This window comes from Nelumbo lutea, chromosome 5 (genome assembly GCF_056320005.1).
Source record: "Nelumbo lutea isolate HS-2025 chromosome 5, American lotus-T2T, whole genome shotgun sequence".
Lineage (NCBI taxonomy): Eukaryota > Viridiplantae > Streptophyta > Magnoliopsida > Proteales > Nelumbonaceae > Nelumbo > Nelumbo lutea.
Window position 1 is genome coordinate 81,180,118 of NC_142688.1, and position 18,573 is coordinate 81,198,690.

Below are 18,573 nucleotides of genomic sequence, written 5' to 3' on the forward strand. Positions count from 1 at the left end.
CATGATGGTTTCTATAAGACCATTTATAACATGTTTGTCTTTGAGAGTGCAAACAGTCTAACTCCCTGTTTGTATTTTAATCAAACAGTCAAAGAGAAAACATCCCAAGCTGGTGTCTCCGCTTACAACTTATTAAATTCTTTGGTGCATTGGGTAAGGGGGACTTTGCCTGCAAACACTCTCAAAGAAAGTTAATCTTCAGACACTCTCAAAGTCAAAGAGCAAATAGTAATCTTCAGACACTCTCAAAGCAAGTGAATCCAGCTTTAAATTTGGAACATGTGTGGGAGATATTTCCAATGTTTGGCTAGATGATGTGTGAACAAAGTTTTTAATTGTAGGAGATATGACCCTTGCTCACTTAATACGCAATGGGATTTGCTACAAGCAAAAACTCTGCACACCTTGTAAAAGTATACATGTGCGTCCAACTACTACACATTTGCGAAAATCTCCCCTTGAATTTAATATACATGTACATGAGATATTCCCAATGTGCAGATGGACGCTATATGAGTGGAGTTTTTGCTTGCAGGAGGTCTAGGCTCACTTAGTGCCTGTTTGCAACTAATGCCATTTCCCCATGGCCATTATGTTAGAAAACGATGTTGCAATGGTCTATCATTTTCTGAGAAAATGGAATTATTTGTTGTTTGGTTCCATTGTTACCACCTAGGCAATTTTCAATGCCACATCAGCAAATTGTTGCTAGCAATAATATGAAATGAGAAAGCGTGAAAAAACACTTTCTTAGACCACCACCCAGATCGATGGAGCTGCCCACTACCACCAGCCCCTCCCCCTTGTGCCTGTAGCAAAAGTGAAGTTATTATGATCATGAACAGGCTGGTGGAAGATCGTGTAATCAGCTTGCCACCACCACCACCCGGAGTTGACCCTGAGAAAGAAAGGCACGACTAGGAAGTCGATTTAACCATGATTTAATGGATTGTTTTACCCTCCGATAACTTTTCGTGCAAAACGTAAAGTTAGATGAATTTGTCAAGAGGAAGTCGATTCAAGTAGAGACCAACACCCTCCCTGCACATCCCTAAGGGGGTAGTATAAATGTGGTAGGAATGTCAGGGGGTGACCGTCCAGACATGTTGATCCAATGGTTCGAGCAAAGCCCAGATTTGCAACAGTTCCTCAGTGAGTAGGGGGCTAGTGCCACGACGCGATGACTTGCCATCAAGACATTAATAGAGGCCTTTAGGAGGTCGCTTGAACCTCATCACATGGACAAGTCCCACATAGAGTTTGACCTGAACGACATGCTAGCCATAGACCCCCACCAAAACCGGCTTCTATACATCATGGCCAAAATAGGGGGATATGAGATGCAGTGCTCGTTGATTGATTAGGGAAGCTCCGTAAATTTGATTTCCCTCCAGACCTTGAAGTTCATGAACATACAAAAGTAGATCGTTAAAGGGTTGCCCATGAAAGTCATGAACCTTAATGGGAACGCGTCTATCATAGAGGGGTCAATTGAGTTGTCGGTGGCTATTGGGCCATTCTACATCAACCAAGAGTTCCAAGTGATTTCTGGAAGAATGGCATATCATGCCTTGTTGGGGCAACCCATGATACACAGCTTGGCATTGGTCCCATCCACATATCACCAATGCATAAAAGCCAAGCACAGAAGCCGCATTGTCAGGATCCCAGCCACTTGCATCCCATTCGATAGAATAGAGACCCACCTTTAGGCACATGCAAGACTCCAATGGCGTTGTGGAAGAACCCATAAAAGAAATTAATATGGCCATTGAAGGAGTAGAGAAAAGGTCGTTGTATGTGTCGGCCAGATTAGAACCTAAACAAATAAAGAAGTTGTTGGATCTCTTAAGAGGTACAAAGAATTTCTTTTCTCCAATCGCAAAACTAGAATACATGTCAAACACAAAAAAAACTATATTTTTCTCTCATATCGACAAAATTCCAGGGTGTGTTTGCCTGGTCGTACGATCAAATGCCTGGATTGGACTTAGCACTAGTCAAGCACTCGCTCTGCATCGACCCGAAGTTCAAACCTGTATAACAACCATAGAGAGTTTTCAAGCCAGAGATAGCTTTGAAGATCAAAAAGGAGGTTGGACGACTCCTGAAAGTGGGTTTCATCAAACCAATTGCTTACCTACAATGGTTAGCCAATGTGGTCCCAATCAAAAAGAAAAATGGTCAACTAAGGTTAGTACCTAGTTCCTAATAGATTAGCTCATGAATATCAGTAAAGGACTAGTGCACTAACCTTTTTCACCCCTACCTTAGGTGTTGCGTCGACTTTAGGGACCTAAGTGGGGCCTGCCCCAAAGATGAATGCCCATTGCTGAATGTGGATATTCTTATTGATGCCAGGAACCATTTGTTCTCCTCCCTAGATGCATACAATGGTTACAATCAAATATACATAGACCTTGTAGATGCACTAGTGTGTCTAGAAGCATGTCGTTAAACACCCTAGAACACCAGTTTAAACGTTTATAATTTTTACCATTTCTCAAACAACTACTAACATAGTAAATTGGTGAGAATGGGTCGTATCCACAGGGAAGCAAATGAAAAATTAATATATACTTAGATCCAAACAAGATAATGCAATCGGGAATGGCAAAAAATACAAAAATAAAATCTATTATTATTGAAATTAAATGTTCAGAATTTAATGAAGTATGGGAATCAATAAAAGAAATAAAAGGAATAAACAAAGTTGATCCAGCATTCGGATCCGGTGGTGGTAGCTGTAGATCGGCCAGACCACTTGGAGAAACCCCTTTTGACAAGAATCGGGCGTTCGTCCTTTCTACAACCCTCGAACCCCTCGAGACACCTTAGCCTTGAACCAAATGGATTCAAATCTGCAAAGTAGAGAAACAAACAAGAATTAAATAAAAAAGATTGTAGAATGAAAATATCAAAAAAGAAAATAAAGAAAAGAAAAGAATGGTTGATCAGATCCAATGGCAATAGTGGTAGAATGGTTGAACAGCTTGCAGGAACCCCTCCTGACAAGAACTAGGCATCCTCCCCTTCTACAACCCTTGAACTCCTTAAGAAACCTTAGCCTTGTTAACTGGGTGAATTGACCAACCCCTTCTACAGGGCCCCTGGGGTCCTTTTTATAGAGAATGGTGGACACAACTGGGAATAGAGAGAAAGAGGGGGGCGGCAACTGGGTGTTAGCAAAAATATGGGTGCCCTAGGGTTTAGAATGAAGAGTTAGTATGATTCTAGGGTGATCCCAAGGCTGAGAAGAAAAGGAGAAGACACCCAATATTATGTAAGGCTAAGATTTAATGGATAAATGCTGAATGGTGAAGATTAGAAGCTAGGTGGCTCCTAGGGTTAGAATGCTAAAAAGAGAGTGCCCTAGAATGGATGGTGGAGATTAGAAGTGATGGAAGGTGAGGATTTAGCAACTAGGGGCGGATAAGGTTTGTTAAGAGTGAAAAGAATGGGTTAAAAGGCGCTTTAGGGTTTGCTAAGGCGTGGGGAGCATGCTAATACAGTAGGAGGGGCGTCAAACTGGGTTTAGCAGCTAGGAGGCGCCCTCCTGCTTCTAGTTTTTCAAAAAAACATCCCCTCTCTCAGTTGGACTTCACACCAGCTTCCCAAAATCTGCATTTCAGCCATGAAAACTTCACAGTTTTCTCCAGAATTTGCATAGAGACCCTCAGAGGTTACAACAACGAATTTAACAGAGAAAATGGCATACTTTGACTATTCTAAGGCTGAAAATACCCCTGAAATGATGCCCTTAAGTCATCAAAATGCAGAGTTATCACACCCCCAACTTAACCATTGCTAGTCCCTTAGCAATGCAACCTTAAAATTATACTGATCATTGAGATCCTTCCCATCTCAAGATCATCCCTAACAGAATTAGTGAAACACCCTAATTCTAGAATTCTCAAACTCTGTTGACAATGTTGGGCATGGGCCACTTTGTTGACAACGTGCAAGGACTTCGTCAAGTCTTTTGGCCATACCATTAATCTTGTCTAGTTGACGAGACACGTTGTTCCAATCAATTTGTGGCTCAGGTTGGAAGTAGTTTCTCATTCCACAAATTCCAACCATTGAATTTATTTTCTCTTATTTTGTTTTAATCCCCTTTCTCTTCTTTTTTTTGAAATTTGAAATTTAAATTTTGAATTTAGATTTTGAAATTTAAATTCTGTAGTTTAAACTCAAATTTAAATTTTTAAATTTTTTATTTTCTTTTTTTATGTTTTTTATTTGAAATTTGAAATTTAAATTCAAATTTGATTTTTTTAATTTTCTTTTTTTTCAAATTTGAAATTTAAATTCAAATTCAAATTTAGATTTTGAAATTTAGATTTTTTAAATTTTATTATATTTTTTTAATTTTTATTTTTTTTTTAAATTTGAAAATTTAAATTCAAATTCAGATTTTGAAATTCAAATTCAAAGTTGAATTTTTAAATTTTAGAAAAAATGCAAGCAAATCAACCACATGACCTAGGGGCTGACCTAGGGCTTCCTAAACTAATGGTTCAACCAATGTGAATCATCTTAGGTTCACATGGAATTACACCATTTCCTTTGGTTAGCCAGGTAAGAGGTGGGGATGTGGGAGGCTCCCCTTGCTCTCGCAAGGACCAAATGAAGTAACCACAAAACCCGCTTTGGTGTAGCCGTTTAACCTCTTTCCTTAGACACCAACCGCCGGTTATGGAAAGTAATCACAAGATTTCCTAAAATTCAACACACCTTTGAACCAAATGTGAGGCTTCCCTAAAGGATCTTGCTATCCAAATTTTAAATTAGGGTTAGGGTGAACCACTCATGAAGGGTGGTGATTTTTGGGCCAAGGAAGGGTGATGAAATCCCCACCTTATCTTATTTAAATGGAAATGCCCTTAAGTAGATTAACGGGAAGACAAAATAAACAAAGCAAATGAAACTAACTACAACGCATGAACATTTGTCTCTAAAATGCAATTCAGCAATGTAACATAAAAGAATAAAATAAACTATGCAAATGAAGCAATTAAAATAATAGAAAGAAATAAAACCTAACACATTCACAACTAACAAAATGGTTTCAACAATTAAATAAACCTATATGATGCATGCTCTAGCATATGTAACCCTAAATGAAGGAATGCAAATGCAATTTTTTTAAATATTAATTATTTTTTTAATTTTTTGATTTTTATTATTTATTTTTTAATTTGAAATTTTAAATTTAAATTTTGAAAATTAAAATTAAAATTCAGATTTGAATTAAAATTAAAATTAAAATTTAAATACAAAATTTAAACTCAAATTCGAAAATTTAAACAATTTCCTATTTAATGATTAATTATTCAATTAAATAACAAAAAAGGGAATTAAATAATGCAACAACTAATTATAGAAAACCAAAAATAAAAGAAATAATTATGCTAAGAATGAAATTAACTACTACCAAAATAAATTCTAACAAGAAAAATTGCTATTCTAAAAACAAAACGAAAATAAAATAAACAAAAGAAAATTATGCGGCAATAAATAAAATAAAATAAAATAAACGAATTTTTTTTCTATTTTTTTTGTTTTTTTATTTGAGATAAAAGAAAAACAGTAACCTAATAAGATAGAAATTTGAAGAAGAAATTAAAATAAAGAAAGAAAAATAGATCTAGAAACAAAATGGAAGAAAAATAATACTACAAAAATAAATCGGATCTAGAAAAAAAATTAATTAAAAGTTCAAAAAGTAAAATGGAATGACTACACTTGAAGATTACTACCTTTGATCGGATTCTCAGACATTTTTATTTCATTCATTTTATTTATTTATTTATGTTATTTATTTTTGTGCACATGTTATTCTTAGTACTATTCGAATTTGGTTTTAGTAAATTCCATTTTTTTTCTTTTTAATTAATTAATTTTATATTTCTGCAATTCCCCTTTGTGTTCTCTCTCCCGGATCTAAGTACATAATTATTTTTTCCCTGCTTCCCTATGGATACGACACCCCGTTCTCATCACTTTACTGCATTAGTAGTTGTTTGAGAATCATAATAAAATTATAAATGTTTAAACTGGTGTTCCAAAGTGGTTAACGACATACTCCAGATCACACCAAGTTTTTGGCGCCATTGCCGGGGAAGCACGGAGAAAATTTTTATTTTCTTTATCCGGATCTATTTCATTATTTTTTCTTTTTTTTTTTTATTACTTGAACCGTTATCTCAATTTAATTCTTGTTTCTCTTTGATTCTATAGGATGGAATAGCGAAAAGGTGGGGTATCGGAGCGTTGCGGGACTACGGGACGAAAAAGAAGAGAAGAGAAATTGGATTGCACTTTAGGTGTAGTCGTTCCATTTTACTTTTGATTTTTTATTTTTATTTTTGAACTCTTTTTTTTTAGATGAATAGTGATTTTCGAATTTTTAATTATTTATTTCCTAGATCCGATTTATTTTTTTTTGTATTATTTTTTTCTTCAGTTTTGTTTCTAGATCTATTTTTCTTTCTTCATTTTAATTTCTTGTTTGAAATATTATTTTATTAGGTTAGTGTTTTTCTTTCATTTCAGATAGAAAAATAGAAGAAGAAAATTTTTGTTTATTTTATTTATTGTTGCATAATTTTCTTTTGTTTATTTTTTTTTCAATTTAATTTTTAGAATATCAAATTTTTTATTGAATTTATTTTGGTAGTTGTAAATCTTTTTATTAGTGCTTTAATTGAATAATTAATTGTTAAAGAGGAAATTGTTTAAATTTTTGAATTTGAATTTAAATTTCAAATTTGAATGTGTTAGGATTTCTTTCTTTTTATCATTTATGCATTTCAACATTTAGAGTTTCATATTCTAGAGTATGCATCATATAGGTTTATTTAATTGTTAAATTATCATTATTAGTTGTGAATGTGTTAGAATTTCTTTCTTTTTATCATTTTAATTGCTTCTCTTGCTTAGTTTATTTTTTTCTTTTATGTTATATTGTTGAATTGCATATTAGAAATACTTGTTTGTGCATTGTAATTAGTTGCATTTGTTGTGTTTATTTTTGCTTTTCCGTTAATCCATTTTAAGGGCATCCAACTTAAATAAGATAAGGTGGGGATTTCATCACCCTTCCTTGGCCCAAAATTCACCACCCTTCACATGTGGTTCACCCTAACCTAATTTAAAATTTGGATAGAAAGATCCTTTAGGGAAGCCTCACATTTGGTTCAAAGGTGTATTGAATTTTAGGGAAACTTGTGATTACATTTCATAACCAACGGTTGGTGTCTAAGGAAAGAGGTTAAACGGCTATGCCTAAGCGGGTTTTGTGGTTACTTAATTAGGCCCTTACAAGAGCAAGGAGAGCCTCCCACATCCCCACCTCTTACCTAGTTAACCAAAGGAAATGGTGTAATTCCAAGTGAACCTAAAAGGATTCACATTGGTTGAACCACTAGTTTAGAAAACCATAGATCAGCCCTAGGTTGTGTGGTTGATTTGCTTGCATTTTTTTTTAAATTTAAATTTTAGGAATTTAAATTTCAAAATCCGAATTTGAATTTAAATTTTAAATTAAAAAAAAAAGAGAAAATTAAAAAGATTAAAAAAGTAAAAAAATTCAAATTTAAATTTAAATTTCAGGAATTTAAGTTTCAAAATCAAAATTTGAATTTAAATTTAAAAAATTTAAAGTTCAAATTTAAAAACATAAAAAAGAGAGAAAATAAAAAATTTAAAAGAATTTCAACTTTGAGTTTAAATTGCAAAATTTAAATTTCAAAATAAATTTGAAATTAAAATTCAAAATTTAAATTTCAAATTTCAAAAAAAGAAGAAGAAAAAGGGGGTTAAAACAAAATAAGAGAAAATGAATTCAATGGCCGGAGTGTGTGGAATGAGAAACTACTTCCAACCTAAGCTACAAATAAATTGGAACCATGTGTCTAGACGACTAGACAAGATTAATGGGATGGCCCATAGAATTGACCAAGTCCTTGCAATATCATCAACAAAGTGGCCCATACCCAACCTTGTCAGCCTATCCATCATGTTCCATCTGTGCAAGCCCGACCCATCATGTTAGCTAGTGCCCTACGACAGACCCATGTCAACCAGTCATTCCAAACCAAGTACATGCGGCCAATAGATCTTTCCAACCCAATGCTAACCCATTCTTTAGCCCATACAACCCTAGGTGGGAAAATCAGCCCAACTTCACTTATAGGGCCCAAGCCCAAGAAACTCCCTTGCCAGAAAGGCACTCTCAATGGTCTGAAACCCAGACCCATTGGGAGTACAAAGATTACCCTGGGACTCAACCGGTTCAACCATGTCAAACCTACACATAGTCCCAACAACAATACCATCCATCTAACTCCATGGCCCAGCAATTTTAGACGCCACAAGTACAAAGTTCATTCTAGCAGGTGTACCCTAGGAACCAACCGGTCCAACTGTATCAGGCTTACCCTCAACCTCCTCAGACCTGTACAGTAGATGATCAATTCATGCAGCTTCAGCAGTTGATCCTAAATCAGCAATAGTCCATCGATAGATTAGAGAGCCGAATAGGACAGCTAGACGAAGCCAAGAAGAGGAGAGGAGTAGGGCAACTGCCAAGTCAACTGGTTGCGAACCCTAGAAATCAGCAATTGGATTTTCCTCCAAAGCAGATTCAACCACCTCCTAAGGACCCTCAACTTGAAAATACCAAGGCTATTACAACCTTAAGGAGTGGGAGGATTTTAGAGGACTCATGTGAGAGAGTTAGTGAAAAGGAGCAAGAAACCCTAAGTTGGGGGGAGAAGAAGAATGAAAGGAAACTTTAGAAGAAGAGCCCATAGTGAACCAACCTGTAGTCACCTTTCCAACTGCACTCACAGCTGAGCCAGTACAAAAGAAAAATGAGACCCGCAACGAGGAGAGCCGGGAAGTCCATATTAACTTCTCTCTCCTCGACGTGATCCAACATATCACAACCTATGCCAAGTTCTTGAAAGAGTTGTGTACTCAAATGATGGAGCCATGATCGATCCCACAAAAAATGATGCTCTCAGCAAATGTTAGTGCAGTTCTCCTAAACCAACTTCCCCAAAAAAATGAAAGACCCTAGTGCTCCTCTCATAAGTTGTGTCATCTCTGAAATCACCTTCGATCGGGCCTTATTGGATCTAGGGTTCAGTATAAATATGCTTTCGTCCATTCATGACAGGTTCAGGATCAACGAGTTAGATCCTACCCCAATAATTCTGCAACTCGTTGATTGGTTAGTCAAGACTCCTCGAAGTGTTATTGAGGATGTCATTGTCAGGGTAGAGGATTGTCAGTTCCCAGTGGATTTTATCATCCCAGATATGATCCAACTGAGGAACTGAACTACATCCCGATAATCTTAAGATGTCCGTTTCTAGCAACAGCCAATGCAAACACTAATTATAAATCGGGAGAAATGGACATTTCATTTGGGGAGCAGAAAGTTCGGTTAAAGATTTTTAGTTCCTCTAAGTATCTAAACCTAGGGGAAGATGAGTGCAAGGTGGATATAATTGATGATCTTTTAGATGCCCTACCTACCCCATGGTTAGCCCAATCTGAACCCTGTCTGTTGTAAGATGAAAGTGAGTCGGGGAGTATAGATGGGAACAGTGCATGAATGTGTCCAGCTAAAGACGTTAAACTTAGTGCTGGTTGGGAGGCAACCCAATGTAGTTTTCAGTTGATTTTTGTCTGTAGTGTTAGAATTGTTGTTTCTTTTCTTGATTCAAGACCAGGTAGCATACCTTGAACCCCTCAGGAAAACCCTACTCGCTGTTCCATTTGGCCCAAATCTTCTTTGCATCATTCTCGTCATGCTATTGGGGACAATGGCATTTAAGTTGGGGGTGAGGAAAGAGAGAGAAAAAAGAATTATGAAGCTAAGCCTTTAAAGATGGAGAATTAAAGTTTCATTGAAATTTTTAAAATTTTCCATTAAAAGAGATTCACAAATAGAAAAAATTAAGGAAACTAATAAAAGAATATTGAATTCTGTAGAAGTTGGTAGCAAGCGATAGGAGTCAAAATTGGTCTTGTTTGAATTTTGTCGAAACTGTTTGGAAATTGAAAAATACTCCCAAGTTTGCCCTTGTTAAGATAGGAAGAGAAAGATTGAGAAATTAGACAAAATTATTCAAATTGTTAAGAGACAGTAGACTACCCTGAACAGTGTTGCAAAAAAAAAAAAAGGAGGGGATAAAAGGTCAATGTTACCCTAGACATAGTAACCGGGTCTCTTCACCTAAGTCAAGTGTCAATATTCGCATAAAATGGTGAAATGTTACAATAAAAATAAGTTCAGGGGTAGAAAATCATTCTTAGAAATAATAAGAAGAATACCTGTCTAATTTTAAAATCAATCTCATCTTATCAAGACAGTTTGCAAATGAAAGGGTAAATAATATTTTTTTTAAGCCAAGTTTCTGTAATATTCAAAACAAGACAGTTTTACCCCCTAAAGCCTAATACCGATCTATACAGAGTTTGAGAATGTTAGAATTAGGATGCTTGAATAATTCAGTCAGGGAGGATCTTGAGATGAAAAAGATCTATATACTTAGTGTAATTTTAAGGTTGCATTGCTATGGGACTAGCAATGGTTAAGTTGTATGGTGTGATAACCCTGCATTTTGATGCCTTAAGGGCATCAATTTAGGAGTATTTTCAGCCTTAGAATAGTCAAAGTGCACTCTTTTCCAAGTTAAAATCAATTATGTGACCTCTGAGGGTCTTTGTGCAAATTTGGTAGAAAACTGGGAAGTTTTCATGGATGAAATGTTGTTTTTGGGAAGCTGGTGTGAAGTCCAACTGAGGGAGGGCTGATTTTGTAAAGAACTGAGAACAGGAGGGCGCCTCCTATCTGCTAAACCTAGTTGGCGCCCATCCTATTGTATTACCATGCTCCCCTCTCATTAGCAAACCCTAGGTAGCCTTTTTAACCTAATATTTTCCTTCTTAGCTAACCCTGGCCACTCCATATGTGAAATATCCATCATCCACTCCTTCTAATCTCCACCATCCATTTTAGGGCTCTCCTTTGTAGCTTCTAAACCCTAGGGTGCCACCTATTATGCTAATCCTCACCATTAAATCTCAGTCACTCCCTCCATCCTATATCCCAACCATTCAACCTAGGGCACCACGTATTCTTTTAATCTTAACTCTTCAACCCTAGATGTTCTAATCTACACCCTCCATTTCTAGGCACCCATACATAATATTGGGTGCCCTCTCCTTCCATTTTCAGACATAGGATCACCCCAAAACCATCTTAGCCATCCATTAGAAACCCTAGGGCATCCCTAACTTTACAAAATCACAACTGTTGCCCCCATCTTTCTCCCTATTTTCAGTTGTGTCCACCATTCTCTATAAAAAGGGTCGTAGGGGCCCTGTAGAAGGGGTTAGTCAATTCACCCAGGCAAGAAGGAGGGCTGATCTTGAAAAGTTCAAGGGTAGAGGAAGGGGAGGATGCCTAGGCTAGAGGAGGGGTTCCTACTTCCAGTTCGCCAACACCACTACTACCACATCTGGATTTGAATCCCAACCATTTTTGTTCTTCAGTTTTAGAATTGCTTTCTATTCTTTAATTTCCAGTTTAATTTTTTATCCTTCCTACAAATTTATTTTTATTAGATTTAATTTGTGTTTTATTTCTTTTCTGTAGATCTAAAATTCGACCAGGTAAAACGAAAGGCTTAGCTCAAGAAGTTCGAGGGTCGAAAGAGAGATCTAGAGACTACTACCTCTGATCGGATTCTTAGACATTTTTATTTTGTTCCTTTTATTTATTTGTTTCTGTTATTTATTTTTATGCACTTGTTATTCTCAGTATTGTTTGAATTTGGTTTTAGTGAATTCCATTTTTTTCTTTTTAATTAATTAATTTTATATTTCTGCAACTCCCCTTTATGTTCTCTCTCCCGAATCTAAGTACATAATTATTTTTCCCTTGCTTCCCTATGGATACAATCCATTCTCATCACTTTACTGTGTTAGTAGTTGTTTGAGAATCAGAACAAAATTATAAATGTTTAAACTGGTGTTCCGAAGTGTTTAATGGCATGCTTCCAGAAACACCACTTGCAGGAACCATTCCTAACAAGAATTGGACGTCCTCCCCTTCTACAACCCTTGAACTCCTCAAGAAACCTTAGCCTTGTTAGCTGGGTTAATTGACCAACCCCTTTTATAGGGCCCCTGGGGTCCTTTTTATAGAGAAGAGTGGACACAACTGGGAATAGAGAGAAAGAGGGGGGGGGGGCAGTTGGGTTTTAGCAAAAATATGGGTGCCCTAGGGTTTAGAATGAAGGGTTAGTATGGTTCTAGGGTGATCCTAAGGCTAAGAAGAAAAGGAGAAGGCACCCAATATTATGTAAGCTGAGTTTTAATGGCTAAAGGTTGAATGGTGAAGATTAGAAGTTAGGTGGTTCCTAGGGTTAGAATGCTAAAAAGAGAGTGCCCTAAAATGGATGGTGGAGATTAGAAGTGATGGAAGGTGAGGATTTAGTAGCTAGGGGCGGATAGAGTTTGTTAAGAGTGAAAAGAATGGGTTAAAATGCGACCTATGGTTTGCTAAGGCATGGGGAGCATGATAATACAGCAGGAGGGGTGCCAAACTGGGTTTAGCAACTAGGAGGCGCCCTCCTGCTTTTAGTTGTTCACAAAAACACTCCCTCTCTCAGCTTGACTTCACACCAACTTCCCAAAATCTGCATTTCAACCATGAAAACTTCCCAGTTTTTCCTAGAATTTGCATAGAGACTCTCAGAGGTCACAACAATGAATTTAATTGGGAAAAGGGCATAAACTATTCTAAGCTAAAAATACCCCTGAAATGATGCCCTTAAGGCATCAAAATATAGAGTTATCATACACCCCACACAGCATTCAGAATGCCAATTGGGAATTTCTACTACAACATGATGCCCTTTGGTTTGAAGAATGTTGGAGCTACATATCAAAAGACAATGACAAGTGTCTTCCATGATATGATGCACAAAGAAATAGAATGCTATGTGGACGATATCATAGTGAAGGCAAAGAAAAGAGATGATCACTCCGACGTGCTGAGAAAAGTAGTCACCAAATGTAGGGCCTTCAACTTAAGACTCAACCCACTAAAGTGTGCATTCAGAGTACAATCATGAAAGTTCTTGGAGTATCAAGTTGACCATACTGGGATCCACCCAGATGAGAACAAAGTGAAAGCTGTCCTAGACTTACTGAGTCACATTTAAAATCCTTCTTAGGGAAAGTCTCCTACCTTAGAAGGTTCACCCCTAGTCTAGCATACGGAACAATGCCTCTACTTAAGTTAACCAAGAAGTCAACAGAATACAAATGTTTGACACAACATCAGCATGCTTTTGACCAATTGAAGCAAACACTGGACAAAGCCCCAACCATGTCCCCTCCAAAGAATGGCTGGGGAATTCAAGTTGTATATAGCATCAAACTCAGAAGCCATAGGATGTCTGTTATCCCAGGAGAATGATGAGGGCATCGAGTGTCCAATCTGTTACACCAATAGAGCTCTAAAGTTAGTGGAAAAGAACTATTTACACATGGAACAACAATGTTCGGCACTAATTTTCGCTGCACAAAAATGCAAACACTACATCCTTGGTCAGAAGGTGAAGTTGATCGCAAGAAGCAATCCAATCAAATACTTGATAACTTTGTATTTTGATGCCTTAAGGGCACTATTTAATGGGTATTTTAAGCCTTAGAATAGTCAAAATGTGTCATTTTTCCAGTTAAATTCAATATTGTGACCTCTAAGGGTCCCTATGCAAATCCTAGGAAAAACTAGGGAAGTTTTAGTGCTGAAATACAGTTTTTGGAAAGCTGGTGTAAATTACAGCTAAGGGTCCCCACTCATTCTTTTCACCTCTAACCAACCCTAGCCGCCCATGGCTATCAAATCTCCACCCTCTACTCTCTCCTAACATTTAATCTCAACCATCCAAGCCTTAGCAACCTCTCATACCCTTAGATCTCTCCCTAAACAGCATCCTAACCTTACACCTCACTCCTTAAAGCTCAACCAATCACCTTAGGGTGCCACATCACACAAACCAATCACATTTCTCTAGCTCTAGCTGCCCAAATCTGCTCATTCCATTTTGGGCGCCCAAATCTCAACCCTACATAATATTGGGTGCCCTCTCCTTCTCTTCTCAGCCTTAGGGTCCCCTTAGAACAATCCTAACCCTCCATTCTCAAACCCTAGGGTGCCCATATTTTTGCATAAACCCAAGAGCTGCCCATCTCATCTTCTCTAATCCCAGTTTTGTCCACTATTCTCTATAAAAAGGACTCCAAGGGCCCTGGAGAAGGGGTTAGTCAATTCACCCAGCTCACAAGGCTAAGGTTTCTTGAGGAGTTCAAGGGTTGTAGAAGGAAATGACACCCAAATCTTTTTAGGAGGGATTCCTACAAGCAGTCTAGCCAATCTGCAACTACTGCCACTGGATTTGTTCAACCATCCCTTTCGTTTTCTTTATTTTATTTTATGTTATTTTTATTCTAGAAATCTTATAGATTTAATTTCGGTTGGATTCTGCCCCCAGGTAAGACGAAAGGTTGTTCTTGAGAAGTTCAAGGGTAGAGTAATAGGAGAACGCTCAGGCAAGAGGAGGAGTTCCTACTTGTAGTTTGCCTAGCCACTACTGCCACCTCTGGATCCGGATCCCAACCAGTTTCCCATAGTTTTAGATTTACTTTTTACGCGTGTTTTTATTTTTTGTTCTTTAATTTTCAGTTTTTATTTTATTTCTACAATTTATGTTTATCAAATTTAAATTTTGTCTTCCTATCTGCAGATTTGAAATTCAGACAGGTAAGACAGAAGGCCAGCTCGAGGAGTTTGAGGGTCAAAGGATAGATCCAGAGACTGCTACCTCTGACAGAGTTGCAAATTTTTTATTTAGTTTTTTTATTTCTGTTATTTATTTATTTTTTTGCAATTTTTAAATTCAGCATTGTTAGAATTTTATTTTAATGGATTCTAGTTCAGTTAAATAAATTTTGTGTTTTTGCAATCTCAAATCTTGTTATTTTGTCCAGATTAAAGTACGTAATAATTTTTCCCTCGCTTCCCTGTGGATACAACCCCTTTCTCACCACTAACTGCATTTTGTAGTTACTTTGAGAATCGTAAAATTTATAAATATTGAAACTGGTGTTCCGAAGTGGTTAATGACACGCTTCCAAACACACCAATACTTCATAGACAAATCCCCACTCTTTGGAAGACTAGTAAAGTGGATGATGCAATTGAGCGAATGCAACATCGAGTACACCCAGCTCAAGGGAATTAGATGCCAGGTAGTCGCAGATCTCCTAGCTGCCTTCCCCACTAATGATGGCTTCCCTATCTTTGAAGAAATTCTTGGAGAACTTCCCCTCATCGCAGTAGTAGATGATGTAGAATGGACCCTAATGTTTGATGGTAGTAGTACAAACTCCTCCACAAGAGCCGGAGTCACATTGACTTTGCCTGCCAAAGAAAATTCAGCCTACTCATTCAAACTACAATTCCCCTGCTCGCACAACATTGTAGAATATGAGGCACTAGTGCTAGCCTAACAATAGAAAGGGATTCTGAGGCAAAGAAGGTAAAAGTAGTAGGGGACTCCAAACTTGTAATTGGACAAATGGAAATCAACATAACGGTGAAAGAGTTGACAATCCTGCCATATAGAACACTGATTCGAAGGCTGACTAGAAATTTGGAAGTAACCTATGAGCACCAGAATAGTGTGAAAAATAGGTATGTCGTTGCACTAGCCACCCTGGGATCTAAGATACAACCAAGTGAGAGCCCAATCACCATAGCAACTCAAATGTAGTGTGAGCCATTAACAAAAAGATTGGGGCACTAGGATAAGACAAAGAATGATGTCAAAGAAGAAGATTAGAGATATAGTATAATATAAAAATTAAGTAACCCAATGTCAACGATGCAAGATGGCAGGATTCTTTTGAGGTTCCAACTGTTAAATGGAGTGTTATATCATAGAATGGCAGATGGAGTAAGGGCAAGGTGCCTAGGACCCAAGGAAACATCAATGATCCTGAATGAAACTCACAAAGCCTATTCTGGAGATGTAATGTCAACACTTTACCCGAGGTTGCAAAGGTTGGGATAGTATTGGCCAGAGAAGAAAGCAAACTCGGCCAAGATACAAAATGACTATGAGAATGTATACCGGAGGTACATAAAGATCAATGCCTCATAGTGGGTGATGTGGATTGGAGAGACATGTACATAGATTACATCCAGAATGGTATTACACCAGTCAATCCAGTTTTGCAAAGGAAACTTCTAACCGAAGCCAAAAGGTATTACTTGCAAAATGGAGTGCTATACAGGAAGTCCTACACAAGGAAGCCTCTGCACTACCTAGCTAGTGAGGAAATAGAAGAAGCATTGGATGCAGCTCATAGCTCTGGACCAGCCCCACACTAAGGATAAATGGCCTTGCATAACCATATTATGCACTTACGTTTCTACTAGCCAACCATGTAGGAGGATACCCAAAAACATGTACGTAAGTGCCACACATGCCAAGTACATGGCCAATAGATACACCGACCAGCCAATGACCTTCACCCCATCATCATACCATGGCCTTTCCACACCTGGGGGGGGGGGGGTATACCTGATAGGCAAAATATATTCACCCTCTAGAGGTTATTGCTTCATCATTGTGGCTACAGATTACTTTACAAAATGGGCGGAGGCCATACCATTTAGAAGGAGTTGCATAGAGAATATTGTAAATTTCTTAAGGTAACACATAATCCATCGGTTTGGGGTCCTGATGAGGATGCTTATCTATCAAGAACCAGGAAGTCCAAGACTTACTGAGATAGTACGGGGCATGACTGGGAACATCAACCACCTATTACCTACAAGGGAATGGGCAAGCAGAGGCAACTAATAAGACTTTGCTGAAGATGCTAAGCAAAAGGGTAGTCGAAAACCAAAAGGACTGGACCGATAAGTTGTCTAAAATACTCTCGGCTTATTGCATAGCAATTAGGAAAAAGCACACAAACAACTCCATACTCTTTAGTCTACGACCAAGAAGCAGTCTTATCGGCAGAAATACAAACATTGTTCGCCATAGTAGCTTATGCAATGGGAAAGCGTTTTCAGATGGACGAGATGAACTAAATGCTTAGTGATAAATTAGAATGTATAGAGGAAACCCAAGAAAAATCACTACAAAAAACAAATTAAATACAAACAACTCATGGCTTCCAACTTCAACAAATTGGTAAAGCCTCGGAAATTCAAAGAAGGCGATAAGGTACTAAAGACAACACACCATGTAAGACAAGGAAAATCAGCTGGGAAGTTTGCTCCTAACTGGGTCAGACTAGCGAGGTGAATGGGGGAATGTGGGAGTTCCAAATAGAATCTTGGCTTGATGAAGGGTTGAACGGGGGAGTTTTGAGATGAAATTTGGTGGCTAGGCACTTTTGGATGTTCCAAATCTAATGAGAGCAATGGGTCTTTGATCAGGGGTGTGGATTGATAGATTTGGTTCAGGTCAAATCTTGGTTTATGGTTTATCAATTAACGAGAAGGCCCAAAATAGAATCTTGCTTTTTTAACGGTCAAACGGAGGAATTTGGTAAGCTTTAATCAATGAGATTTTCCAAAATAGAATCTTAGCTTGATGGAAGGTCTAATAGGGGGGTTTTTGAGTTGAAATTTGGTATAGTGACATGGATTTAGATTATGATGCTGTTGGAAGGGTTTGATTGTGTTAGAGACATATAGATCACAGGTTTTAGGCTCGAGATGTGGCATAGCGTAAAGTATGTTGAAATAGAACCTCTTATAAATGAATGACTAAACTAAGGAATTTATGGTAGAATTTTGGTGTGATTGGTTTTTTAAAGATTTTGTTTCATGTAATGGAGTTTGATCCGGGATCAAATATGGTGATCTGGCACAACTGTGACCATTGGAAGGGAATTGTAGATTTAGTAGTAGATTTGAGGGTCTTAGGGCTAAAGTTTAGTTTCTTAGGGTTTTGGCACATTCTAAAGAGATTGGTGTAGTTTGATTGAGCATCCAAAATACGAGAGATGGGTTAAAGAAGTGACCAAGCAAAAATCGAGTGCTGAGAGGTACCCGTCTTTGCTAGAGGTAGCAAGCTACTTGAACAACAAAGAAAAAGAAGCACATAGGGATTTTTGTGAGGGTCAAGATGTTAGAGGAGGGAGTTTTGCTGCTGGAATTTCGGTCAACAATGGAAGTACATTTTAAACATTAGTGATTGGTTTCTTCATCTTCTCGGGTGAAAACATTTGGATTACTGAAATGCCCATAATAAATACAAGAATGTGGAAGGCTTTAAAAGATTAGGTTAAAGACTGAGGCTCCATTTGGAAGGAGTACAAATACAAATACGTAGCGTTCAAACCGTTTATTTTGTATTATTTTGTATGTGTTTGTACTGTACATATTTATATTTGTACTCCTTACAAACTAAGCCTAAAGGAGAAAATAAAGAAGGCTTTCATTTACATTTTAAAGGG